Source organism: Elephas maximus, chromosome 18 (genome assembly GCF_024166365.1).
Source record: "Elephas maximus indicus isolate mEleMax1 chromosome 18, mEleMax1 primary haplotype, whole genome shotgun sequence".
Lineage (NCBI taxonomy): Eukaryota > Metazoa > Chordata > Mammalia > Proboscidea > Elephantidae > Elephas > Elephas maximus.
In genome coordinates, this window is record NC_064836.1 from 81,297,743 (window position 1) to 81,311,626 (window position 13,884).

General features: G+C 38.3%; 2 long non-coding RNA genes across 2 annotated transcripts in view; one reads left to right on the top strand and one right to left on the bottom strand.

The window, feature by feature from the left end:
• LOC126061512 (uncharacterized) lies at window positions 1-13,308 on the bottom strand. The gene is made up of 3 exons (XR_007513817.1): window positions 13,251-13,308; window positions 10,479-10,547; window positions 1-71 (listed from the first exon to the last, which is right to left on the bottom strand). It is a non-coding gene; the product is annotated as an uncharacterized LOC126061512 (long non-coding RNA).
• The window catches only part of LOC126061511 (uncharacterized), an 18,576-nt gene continuing 15,134 nt past the window's right edge, over window positions 10,443-13,884 (top strand). The window contains exon 1 of the long non-coding RNA XR_007513816.1: window positions 10,443-11,368. This is a non-coding gene — a long non-coding RNA (uncharacterized LOC126061511). The remainder of the gene's footprint in view (window positions 11,369-13,884) is intronic.

Sequence of the window (13,884 nt, forward strand, 5' to 3'; positions counted from 1 at the left end):
ATGGCCTTCTGAGTGAGGGCACTAGCCGTCACTTGTTTAGAGATCATTTTATTGTCCCTGGTTAATCCCATCTGTGGGAAGGAATAGAAAACCTGATTAATGGTGGCTTAAAAAAAAAAAAATTTACTCCTTACTTAACCAGAAGCTTAGTGCATGATTCCAGGTGTTCTTGGAGGGCTCAGAAGGATGATCACTGGTCCCATCTTTCCCCGCCTTTCTCCACCAACCTCAGTTCATTGGCTTTTCATCCTTGACCTTATCTCTCTTTTTTTAAAATTGTGCTAAAGGTGAAAGTTTACAGAGCAAATTAGTTTCTCATTAAACAGTTAACACAGAAATTGTTTTGTGACATTGGTTGCCAACCTGCAATGTGCCAACACTCTTCTCCAACCTGGGTTCCCTATTTCCATTCATCGTTTTCCTGTCCCTTCTTGCCTTCTCGTCTTTGTTTTTGTGCTGGTGTGCCCAGTGGTCTCCTATATATGAATTGAACTACGAATCACATTCCTCATATGTGTTATTGTTGTTCTCATAGGCCTGTCTAATCTTTGGTTGAAGGGTGAACCTCAGGAGTGGCTTCATTACTGAGTTAAAATGGTGCCGAGGTGCAATACTCTCATGGTTTCTCCAATCTCTGTCAGGCCAGCAAGACTTTTTTTTTTATTTCAAATTTTGTTCTACATTTTTCTCTGGCTCTGTCTGAGACCCTCTACTGTGAAATCTGCCAGAACTATCAGTGGTGGTAACTGGCAACCATCTTGTTCTGGGCTCAGTCTGGTGGAAGTTGTGGTAGTTGTGGTCCATTAGGTCTTTGGACTAATCTTTCTCTTGTGTCTTTGGTATTCTTCATTCTCCTTTGCTGCAGCCTGGATGAGACCAGTAGAAGTATCTTAGATGGCTGCTTGAAGGCTTTTAAGACCCCAGACGCTACTCACCACACTCAGATGAAGAACATTTTCTTCATAGACTATGTTATGCCAGTTGAGCTAGATGTCACCACACTCAGATGTAGAGCATTTTCTTCATAGACTATGTTATGCCAGTTGAGCTAGACGTCCCCCAAAGACATGGTCCCCAGCCCTCAGCCCAGTAATTCGGTCCCTCAGGGAGTTTGGATATATCTGTGAAGCTTCTATGATTTTGCCCTGGTCAAGAAGTGCTGACTTCCCCAGTATTGTGTACTACCTTACCCTACAGCCAAGTTACCACTAAACTACGACGTAGTTAGCGTTTCTCCCTCCCAAACCCTCCCCTCCTTTGTAACCATTAAAGATTGTTTCTTTTTTTGAGGAAATATTTTCATGTGTTTCTATAATAGTAGTCTCATACAGCATTTGTCTTTTTGTGACTGACTTATTTCACATAGCATAACGCCCTCCAGATTCATCCATGTTATGAGATGTTTTGTGGATTCATCGTTTTTTACAGTTGCTTAGTATTCTGTTGTGTTTGTACTATAGTTTTTTTTATCCATTCATCTATTGATGGGCACTTAGGTTGTTTCCATCTTTTTTGCCACCATGAATAATGTTGCAATGAACATGGGTGTGCATATGTCTATTCATGTGATGGCTCTTATTTCTCTAGGATATACTCCTAGGAGTGGGATTGCTGGATCATATGGTATTTCTATTTCTAGCTTCTTGAGGAGGCACCAAATCATTTAAAAAAGTGATTGTACCATTTTGAATTCTCACCAGTAGTGATTAAGACTTCCAGTCTCCCCACAACCTCTCCAACATTTATTTATTCATGCTAGTAATGTTGGGGTGAGATGGTATCTCATTGTAGTTTTGATTTGCATTTCTCTAATGGCTAGTTGGAAACCCTGGTGGCATAGTGGTTAAGTGCTATGGGTGTTAACCACAAGGCTGGCAGTTCGAATTTGCCAGGTGCTCCTTGGAAACTCTATGGGGGCAGTTCTACTCTGTCCTATAGGGTCACTGTGAGTCGGAATCCACTCGACGGCAGTGGGTTTGGGAATGGCTGGTGATTATGAGCATTTCTTCACGTGTCTGTTAGCCACCTGAATGTCTTCTATGGTGAAGTGTCTGTTCATATCCTTTGCCCATTTTTAATTGGATTATTTGTCTTATTATTGTAGACATATTAGATCTTCCTATAGGTTTTAGAGATTAGACATTTGTCTGATATGTCATAGCCAACATTTTTTTCTCAGTCTGTAGGTTCACTTTTTACTCTTTTGGTGAAGTCTTCTGATTGGCATAATTGTTTAATTTTGAGGAGCTTCCAGTTATCTAGTTTATCGTCTGGTGTTTGTGCATTGTTAGTTATGGTTTGCTTTGTATTTATGCCATGTATTTTTTTTTATTAGGGCCCCTACTATTGTCCCTATTTTTTCTTCCATGATCTTTATTGTTTTAGGTTTTATATTTAGGTCTTTGATCCATTCTCAGTTAGTTTTTGTGTATGATGTGAGGTATAGATCCTGTTTCATTTTTTTTACAGATGGACATCTAGTTTGGCCAGAACCATTTGTTGAAGACTGTCTATTCCCCATTTAATGGACTTTGATCCTTTGTCAAATATCAGATGACTGTAGGTGGATGGATATACACCTGGGTTCTCGATTCTGTTCCATTGGTCAATGTGTCTATTGTTATACCAGTACCAGGCTGTTTTGACTACTGCAGTTGTATAGTAGGTTCTAAGGTCAGATAGCACCAGGCCTCTTACTTTGTTCTTCTTTTTCTATAATGCTTTATTTATCAGGGGCCTCTTTCCTTTTCATATAAAGTTAAAGATTTGTTTTTCCATCTCATTAAAGAATGCTGTTGGTATGTGGATCGGTATTGCATTGTATTTGTAGACTGCTTTGGGCAGAATTGATGTTTTCACAATGTTGAGTCTACCTATCCACAATCATTGTATGTTTTTCCATTTACGTAGGTCTCTTGGTTTCTTGTGGTAGTGTTTTGTAGTTTTCTTTATATAGGTCCCTTATGTCCCTGGTTAGATTTATTCCTAAGTATTTTATTTTTTTGGTGGATATTATAAATGGCATTGCTTTCCTGATTTCATTTGCACCATTCTCTTTATTGGTGTATAGGAACCAATGGAAACCCTGGTGGTGTAGTGGCTAGGTGCTACAGCTGCTAACCAAAGGGTCGGCAGTTCGAATCCTCCAGGTTTTCTTTGGAAACTCTATGCGGCAGTTCTACTCTGTCCTGTAGGGTCGCATGAGTCGGAATAGACTCGATGGCACTGGGTTTGGTTTGTTTTTTTTTGGAATCCAGCTGATTTTCATATGTTTATCTGCTACTCTGCTGAATCTTCCTATTACTTCAGGTAGTTTTCTTGTAGAGTCTTTAGGGTTTTGCTATGTATAGTATCATTTCATCTGCTAATAGGGATAGTTTTACTTCTTCCTTACCAATTTGAATGCCCTTTATTTCTTTTTCTTGACTTATTGATCTAGCTAGGACTTCCTGCACAACGTTAAATAGGAGTGGTGATAAAGTGTATCCTTGTCTTGTTCCCTTTTTTAGGGGAAACATTTTCAGCCTCTCTCCAGTGAGAATGATGTTGGGTGTTGGTTTTGTATGTTCTTGTTTTTGTTGTTAGGTGCCATTGAGTCGGTTCTGACTCATAGCAACACTATATGCAACAGAACGAAACACTGCCTGGTCCCGCGCCATCCTCACGACCACTGTTATTCTTGAGCCCGCTGTTGCAGCCACTGTGTCAATCCATCTCATTGAGGGTCTTCCTCTTTTTTTTTGACCCTCTACTCCAGGTACTGACTCCTCCTGATAACATGTCCAAAGTATGCGAGATGAAGTCTTGCCATCCTTGCTTCTAAGGAGCATTCTGGTTGTACTTCTTCTAAAAAAGATTTGTTCATTCCCACAGTGTATTCAATATTCCTCACCAACACCATAATTCAAAAGCATCAATTCTTCTTTAGTGTTTTTTCATTGTCCAGCTGCCACATGCATATGAGGCATTTGAAAGCACCATGTCTTGTGTCAGGTACTCCTTAGTCCTTAAAGTGACATCTTTTTTAAAGAGGTCTTTTTCAGCAGATTTGCCCAATGCATATGTCATTTAATTATTGGCTGCTGCTTCCGTAGGCGTTGATTGTGAATGCAAGTAAAATGAAATTCTTGACAGCTTCAATCAGGTTTTGTATAGATGCCCTTTATTATGTTGAGTAATTTTCCCTCTAATCTTATTGAGAGTTTTTATCAGAAATAGATGTTGGGCCTTATTGAATGCCTTTTCTGTGTCAATTGAGATGATCATGTGATTATTTTCTTTTGTTTTATTTATGTTGTGGATTATGTTGATTGATTTTCTAATGTGGAACCACCCTTGCATACCTGGTACGAATCCCACTTGGTTGTGGTATGTTATTTGTTTAATATGCTGCTGAATTCTATTGGCATGAATTTTGTTGAGAATTTTTGCATCTACATTCATGAGAGATATTTGTCTGTAATTTTCCTTTTTTGTGGTGTCTTTTGGTATCGGAGTTATGGTTATTTTGTAGAATGAATTTGGAAGTATCCCTTCTGAAATAGCTTGAGTAATTCTGGTGCAAGATCTTTTCTGAATGTTTGGTAGGATTATCCAGTGAAGTCATCTGGGCCAGGACTTTTTTTGGTGGGGGTTTTTAAATTACTCTTTCAATCTCTTCTCTTGTTATGAGTATGTTCAGATGTTCTACCTGTCTGTGTTAGTTTAGGTAGGTAGTGTGTTTCTAGAAATTTGTCCATTTCCTCTAGGTTTCGAAATTTATTGAATTACAGTTTTCATAGTACTCTGTTATGATCCCTTTTATTTCAGTGGGGTCTGTGGTAATGTCCCCCATCTCATTTCTTATTTGGATTATTTTCTTCCTCTCCTATTTTTCTTTTGTCAATTTGGCCAGTGTTTTGTTGCTTTTGTTGATCCTTTCAAAGAAACAACTTTTGATTTTGTTGATTCTTTCTATTGTTTTTTCTATTCTCTATGTCATTTATTTCTTCTCTGATCTTTATTATATCCTTTCTTCTGGTAGCTGTGGACTTCTTTTGCTGTTCACTTTCTATTTGTTTGAGTTTTAAGGTTAATATTTTGATTTTGTTCTTTTCTTCTTTTTTGATGTGTGGGTCTATTGCTATAAATTGACCTCTGAGCACTGCCTTTGCTGCATCCCAAAAGTTTTAGTATAGTGTGTTTCCATCCTCATTAGAGTCTAGAAATTTTTTAATTCCATCTTTGATTTCTTCAACACCCAGTGTTTTTTAAACAAGGTGGTATTCATTTCCAGGTTTTTTTTTCCCTTGATCTTCCTGTTATTAATTTCTACTATTACAGTGTTGTGATCAGAGAAGATGGTTTGTATTATCTCAATGTTTTTGATTTTATTGAAGGTTGCTTTGTGGCCTAAGATGTGGTCTATTCTGAAGAATGTTACATGTTCATTGGAAAAGAATGCTGCTTTTGGATGGAGTGTTCTATATATGTCTATGAGGTCAAGATGGTTGATTGTGATCTTTAGAGCTTCTGTGTCTTTGCTGAGTTTCTTTCTAGATGTTCTGTCCTTTACCAAGAGTGATGTGTTGAAGTCTCCTACTTTTATTGTGAAACTGTCAACTCCTCCTCTCAGTGCTATTAGGGTCTGTTTTATGTATTTCAGAGCCCTGTCATTGGGTGCATAGATACTTATTATGGTTATGACATCATGATGGATTGTCCCTTTAATCATTACGTAATGTCTTTCCTTGTCTTTTATAGTGGATTTTGCCTTAAAATCTATTTTAGCTGAGACTAGAATTGCCACCCCTGCTCTTTTTTGGTTGTTGTCTGCTTGATATATATTTTTTCCATGCTTTGATTTTTAATATATTTTTGTCTTTGTGTCTAAGCTGTGTCTCTTGCAGACAGCATATTGATGAGTCATGTTCTTTTATCCACTCTATCACTCTCTGTCTCTTTATGGGTGTATTTAAGCCATTTATATTCAGTGTTATTATTGATAGGTTCGTGTTTATCACTTTCATTTTATAGTGCTTTTTTTTTTTTTTTTGTGGCACAGAGGTTTCATTTGTTCCTCTTAGTTTCCTGGGCTGAGTTCCTTTTGCTTGTGGGATTTCTTTTTGTTTCTTTCATAATTGTAGATTTTGTGTTTACTGACACTTTATATTTTTCTTCCTTATTTTGATGAGTAGGTTTTTTAACTTTCTTTGTGGTTACCTTGAAATTTATCCTTATCTTCCTAAGTTTGAACCAGTCTTTTATTACTTGATATTACTTTGACTTCCTCTCTATTAGAAAATTCTATACCTATACTGTTTTATTCCCCCCTTTATGGTTCTGGCACTGTTGTCATTTAAAGATTGATGTCCTTAGTTCCCTGTTTTGAATCTTTTAGTCTTGTTTTATCTTTGAGAATGCATTACCTAGGTTGGTATTTGGCTGATACTGACCTATGTCCTAGATTCAGGTTTTTGTCTGATGTTTGTTGGTTCTCTAACTTAGGGACTTCCTTTCCTTCCCTATTTTCTACCTGTTTTTTCTTCTCAGTGACTTCCAATCTAATACTTTATCCCTTCATTTAAGGTTCAGATGTCCAGATTGACATCTGTATCTCTTTTGCTTGGTTTCCAGGTCTTTGTTGTAGCAGAATGGCTTAGTGTATCTGACTAGTCCACCATCCTGGCTCCCTGGACCTTATCTCTTCATGGTCAAAGGTGGCAGGCATCACACCCTCAACCTAGACCCTGAACAGAATGGGAGAATCATTGCCTTTTCCTTTTGGAATCAAAATTTTCCCTAGAAGCTCAAGCAGATTTCCCCTTATGTTACATTGTTCAGGTCTGGCTCACATGGTCCCACCACATGTGCCTGGGAAAGTGAGTAGAGTGCCACAATTCTTTATCTAAGACATCTGGGCCCAGATGTGCTTCAGAACTCAGGTTTCTTCCGATTTTAGAAGATAAAATGATATAAATTCTGTGTTTACATTATACCACCAAGATTTGTGGCAATACTCTGTATCCAAATACATTAATACATTTGCTATAAAATGTATGAATATTCACAAAAAACAGCATAAATTAAGATCATAAAGACAGCCTACCAAGGGTAAGGAGGTGGGAAAGTTCTTTTTAGGATGCAGGCAAGAAGCAGGGCACATTGTCTGTAAAAATTTAAATATGATAATAAAATCCAGTAAGGGCAATCTTATTTTTATTATCATCATGCACTGGCCATTCTAAATAATGCTGTTGATAAAATACTCTTCCCTAAAACACTGTGTGTTAATCTAAGTTCTAAACAATTGCTGTGATTACTGCTGAGATTAATAACGTACACATCATTAAGCCTCAAATTAGCACATTTTAATTACTCATCTTTTAATAAACATTGTATTTTACATGGAATTTAACTTAGAGAACTTCCAGTTACACCATTAGCTCCTCAATACTAGGCTTCAGCTGTATGCCTTCAGTTTTTTTTTTTTTCTTTTTGCACAGTGTTTTTATTTTTTTTGCAATTGTACTTTAGATTAACATTCACAGAACAAACTAACTTCTTATTAAGCACTTAGCACCCATATTGTTTTATGACATTGGGTGACAACCCCACGGCTTGTCAACACTCTCCCTTCCTGACTTTGGGTTCTCCATTACCAGCTTTCTTCTCCCCTCCTGCCTTCTAGTCCTCGCCCCTGGGCTGGTGTGCCACTTTAGTTTCATTTTGTTTTATAGGCCTGTCTAATCTTTGGCTGAAGGGTGAACCTTGGGAATGACTTCATTACTGAGCTAAAAGGGTGTCCAGGAGCCATACTCTCAGGGCTTCTCCAGTCCCCGTCAGGTCAGTAGGTTCGGTCTTTTTTTTTTGTGAGTTAGAATTTTGTTCTATATTTTTCTCCAGCTCTGTCCAGGCTCCTCTATTGTGATCCCTGTCAGATCAGTCAGTGGTGGTAGCCAGGCATCATCTTGTCAGACTAGACTCGGTTTGGCAGATGCCATAGTAGCCATGGTCCAGTAGTCTTTTGGACTATCTTTCTCTTGTAGTTTTAGTTTTCTTCATTCTCCCTTGCTCTTGAAGAGTTGAGACGAGTGCAGTATCTTAGATGGCCATGCCTTCATTTTTAAAGTAAGACCAGAACAGTTCAGAATCATTTAAGTTTGCTTCACAGGGTTGTTGTCTCTAACCCTTATGGTACTACATATTCCTGCATTAAATGTACGTTCTAAATAAACAATGCTAGACCAGTGATTGTAAAGACAAACAGAAATTGAATTACTTCAATTTAGTCATTCTATATGATTACTTGGAGCTTAATTGTATTTAAAATTTAAACCAGTGAAACAGGCTGCAAACTTGAAAGATGTCATCTTTTTTAGTGTAAATTTTAGTTCGTACATAAATATGTTTTACTGGGTTTGAATAAACCAAAAAACCAAACCCCTTGTCAACAAGTTGATTCCAATTCACGGCAATCCTATAGGACAGAGTAGAACTGCCCCACAGGATTTCCAAGGCTGAATCTTTACACAAGCAGACTGCCACGTCTTTCTCTCTCAGAGCATTCAAGCCACTGACCTTTTGGTTAACAGAAGTGTGCTTAGGCACTGCACCACCAGGTCTCCTCTGAATTTGAATAATGGCTTTAACATTAAAATTTATCCTTTTTAATCATTCTTTTTGTTTTGTTTTGTTTTAAAACTAAAGAATGAGTCAAGAGAAGAATGTTTCTCACTAATTATTAAATAATTATTACTGAAAATACTTTTGATATATAAAGGACAGAGATGTTAAAAAATAATCCATTCTGGGTGTCAAATACCTAAGCACATCGCTGACTAAAAGTGTTCCCAGGAGTTGACGTATCCCGTTGTACAGACTCATTTTAAGCCAAATGCACTCTCACGTGGTCCTGTTCTCTTCTCTTCCCTGCCATTCTTAACAAACTATGTGCAAATCAATTTACATTTCTCAACCAATGTCCTTCTGGTAATTCATTTACCATTATATCAATTTCTCTACCTGATTCCCTGAAAAAAAAATCTGATTTCTCTTCTCTTATTCAATTATCTATGCCATTAAATCCAGCTGTGTGCTGATCACTCTCTAGTTTAGATCTCTAGCACTCACTTTTTCCCTGAACCCCAGACTTATATACCCTACTCCTTATTCCACATGCCCCCAGATGGCTAATAAATCCATCGCCATTGAGTAATTTCTGACTAATGGCCACCCTATAGAACAGAGTAGAGCTGCTCCGCACAGTTTCCAAGGCTATAATCTTTACAGAAGCAGACTGCCACATCTTTCTCTTGTGAAATGGCTGGTAGGTTCAAACATCCTATCTTTGAGTTAGCAACCAAGTGTTTAACCACTGCATCACTATGATTAAATATCATTTACTGCTTCCATCATGTCTACCCTCCCCTTAAGGACCCCCATTTTAGTATCACTCTTCAACAAGTTGTTCAGAAAAAAGGCTTTGATCTTTCACTCTTCTCTCTCCTCTACCCCACCTCCAGTCCATCAATAAATACTATAGCAACTCAACCTTCTAAATATAACCCAAATTCATCCAATTCTGAGTTTTTCCCTTTTTTTTTTTTTTTTTTTACCACCTGAGACTAGCATTCTATAAAAGCCTACTACCTGGTTTCCTCTTACTTGTTTCCTCTTTTCCACAAACAGTGCGCTTTTAAAACGTACATCATCTATGTCACTCCCCTGACAAAATGTTCCAATAATTTCCTGTCAAATTACAATGAGACTCAACACTTTTACATTGGCTTACAAGCTCTGTATAATCTGGCCCTGGCTGTATCTCTGACTTCTCTTCCCCTTGCTCTTTCCTTTCTGGCCACACTGGCATTGTTTCTACTCTATGAGCACATGGACCATCTTCCTGCCTTGGGGTCTTTACACTTGCTTTCCCCTTAGCCGGGAACATTTGTCCCAGATTTTCATGACTCCACCTCATTTCTTTGTGTCATTGCCCACAAATTACATTTTCTGAGATGCCTTCCTTGAACGCACTCCATTATGTACAATACCACAGCAGCACACACAATTGCCTTGCCTTGATACATTTTTCTTCAGAGCATTTTCAACTTCTGACATATTATATAGTTATTTTTTATTGTATATATTTATCTCCCACATTAGACTGTAGTCTCAGGAGGGTAAGGACCTTGTCTAATTTGCACACTGCTCAATCACTGGATATATTTGAATTGTGGTGTTGGCAAAGAATATTGAATGTGCCGTGGACTTCCAGAAGAACAAACAAATCAGCCTTAAAAGAAGTATAACCAGGCTGGTCCTTAAAAGTGAGAATGTCAGAACTTGGGCTTGCTTGCTTTAGACACATCACCAGGTAAAATTCAACTGCTAGAAAAGGACATCATGTTTGGTAAAGTAGAGGGTCAGCAAAAACAAAGAAAACCCTCCGTAAGATGGGTTGACATGGTGGCTGCAACAATGGGCTCAAACATACCTACCATTGTTGAGGATGGTGCAGGCCTGGGCAGCATTCCATTTTGATATACGTAAGAATTGGAGGTGATTTTCTGGCAAAAAAAAAAATTTTTTTTTAATAGCATTCACTGTGACAAAGAACCCCCAAATCTCATTGGCTTAACTCAATAAGGGTTTATTTTTGACTCAAGTTCCAGTCCAATATGTTGTGCATGTGCAAATGTAAGGAGTGTATGTGTGTTTGTGGGGTGGGGGAGTGTTAGTCTGGGAGAAGGGGAATGCTCTGTTCCACAGTTATGCAGGGACTTGAGCTTCTTCTAATCCTCTGTATCTCTCTGACCAGGAAAGACAGATCTCCTTGAAGATTTTAAGGCCAGAACTGGAAGTGGCACATTCAACTTCTGCCTGTATTTCATTGACCAGCAATAGTTACATGTTCCTAGTGTAATTGCAAGGGAAGCTGGTTCATGTAATCTTCTCGTGGACCCAGTAATAGAAAATAGGATCAGGAAACATCTAGCTATTTTCGGATTTACTCCACTCTTGAAATTCCTGGAATGGTGAACTGATCACTAGAAGAAAGGAGATAAATTTGCAAAGGGGACAAAGAGGTTCTGGGGTGGAAATGTGAAGAGACACCAACATATTTACTTGTAGTTCAAACTCTTCAGAATCTTATGTTTAGAATCAGACTTATAGGACTGAAATGATATTTAGACTCAAACTTTGAGGATTGAGATTGTCCTGACTGAATTCTGCTTCCATAAAAGGACATCAAGATCCCAAATGGAGATTCACCAGGAAGGAAGACAGAGTCTGAAATGCAGGGCATGGACTCAATGCCAGGAAATAGAGGCTCGTTGTTGAAGACTAGCTCTGGCAAATCATGTGGCTGAGCCTGGAATCATCTTTGGTATTGTTCATGATCTGGGGACAAACATACCTGGGTGGTGTAAATGGTTAACACATTCAGCTGCTAACTGAAAGGTTGTTGGTTACAGTCCACCTGGAGGTGCCTCAGAAGAAAGGTCTGGTGATCTATTTCTGAAAAATCAGTGATTGACAACTCAGTGGATCATGGTTCTACTCTGACAGACATGAGGTTGTCATGAGTCAATCGACTAGACAATGCTGGTTTTATTTTATCTTTAAGTTATGAAATTGGAGAAAAGCCATGCTTCTAACTCATTTATTGTTAGTAGTGAGACAGCTGAATGTCACAGACCATTTAAAGTGTGAGGAGCATTGGGTCTTATTGTGGGTACAACATAGGCTCATAGCCTGAATGGCTAGACATCAGCTCCTTCGCTGATACCTGACTAGATTTTAAGGTGGTTAGGAGAAAGAAACATTGATTAATTCGTCTGTCTATCTCCAGGACCAGCACAGTGTCTGTGTTGGCAGATGTCCAGTAGTTATTGGTTGGTTAACTAAATGAATGAATGAATGTTGACTTAAGAATTTCATTTTATCTTTTTTATTCTACCTTGCTTCAACTGGAAACCCTGGTGACATAGTGGTTAAGTGCTACAGCTGCTAACCAAAGGGTTGGCAGTTTGAATCTGCCAGGTGCTCCTTGGAAACTCTGTGGGGCAGTTCTACTCTGTCCTATAGGGTCGCTATGAGTCGGAATCGACTCGACGGCACTGGGTTTGGTTTTCTGGGTTTTGCTTCAACTGGAGGGCCAAATTAAGAGTTTCTCATGCCACTGAACTATACAAAGAGAATTGAGGACCTACTGTCATTTTTTTTTTTAAGCAATCTCTGAGCTTGATTTGAAATAAGTCAACTCTACCATACCCCAGATGCAGTAATGGGTTTCCCAGTCTCCCTGGTTCTCAAACCTGGTGTTTTCCTCAACTAGCTTTGCATAGATATCTAACCCACCCCCAGTGCCGTCAGGTCGATTCTGACTCATATCGACCCTATAGGACAGGGTAGAACTGCCCCAGTGTTAACTTCCCATCCCTCTCTAAACTGGCTCTGGTCATAGCCTTAATTTTTGCTTCCTTCTTCCAACTTTCTCTGTTCTTTCTCTTGAACATGTACTTTTTTCTTTCTACTCCTCTGACCTACGAGACCTGGTCTCTCTGGCTAGTGAGCCATACTTCTTGTTATTGCTTTTAAGCACTCACGTTCTGTGATGGTTAAGGTTGTGTGTCAACTTGGCTGGGTCATGATTCTCAGTGGTTTGGCAGTTGTATAATGTGATAACTTCCATGATGAGATTTGATATTATGTGATCATCTCCGTGATGGGATCTGCTGTGAGAAGCGAATCAGTTGAAAGAGAGTTTCCTTGGGTGTGTGACCTGCATTGAATATAAGTGGATAGTCTAGTAAGGCTTGGGTGCTTTTGTTTGTGCTGGATCCTGCAACTGGCCCCTGTCCATCTGAATTCCAATTCTTGGGGCTTGAGCTAGCAGCTTACCTGCACTCTTGCCTGCCCATCTTGGGATTCATCTATCTCCACAGTCTGTGAGAAAGAGCCCTCCTCTCTGACCTGCTGATCTTGGGTTTGCTAGCCCCTGCAGCTAGGTGAATCAGGAGAAGCCTCTACCCTGACATGAGGACTTGGGACATTCCAGTCTCTACAACTGCATGAGCCATTTGCTTGATATAAATCTCTCTCTATATATATTTGTATCTGTTACTGTTTTTTCTTCTCTAGAGAACATTTTTTTTTTTTTTTTTTTAGAGAACATAGCCTAAGACACATTTAGAGTTAACTACTTGGCTATAGGAAAAAGAGATCAGTTAATATTGTACCAATTAAGGAAAGAGTTTTCTACTAACCTTCTTTCTTCTCCATTTTCTCTCCTTGATATTCCCAGAGGGAAGGACAAGTGGTAGACTGGGTTGGTGAGAGGATGCAAATGGGTAATGAAAATGGAGAAAATGTTCAACATTATTAAAATCAACAATGATATGTAAATTGAATTAGCTATGAATGTCAGTTTTCAATAACCTCTCAGATTCACCAGGGTTAAGAATAAGGGGAAAACAGATATCTTATTTTTTTTTCTTGGTGGGAGCATAAAATGAAAACATTTTTAATGGGAAGTAATTTGGCAAAATATCTTGAAGTTTAAAAATATATATTTCTTTTGATCCGGCAATACTAATTTATGGACTTAATCCTAAAGAAATAGAGATATGCACAAAGATTAATAAAAAGAAAAATTACACTTTTATATAGTAAAAAGAAGTCCAAAATTTTCAAAGAAATTATGGCACATTCAATTCATGAGATATCTGGCAGGTATATAAGGACCTGTTAAGAACATATTGCTAGGTTGTAAAAATCAGGTGCAAAACAGTATTTTTTTATCTGATATAAAGGTATAGAGAAAAATGCTGGGAGTACATCCACTATCCTTATAAACAGTAATTCTTTTTGGGTGGTGGAATTAAGGGTGTTTTTTGTTTC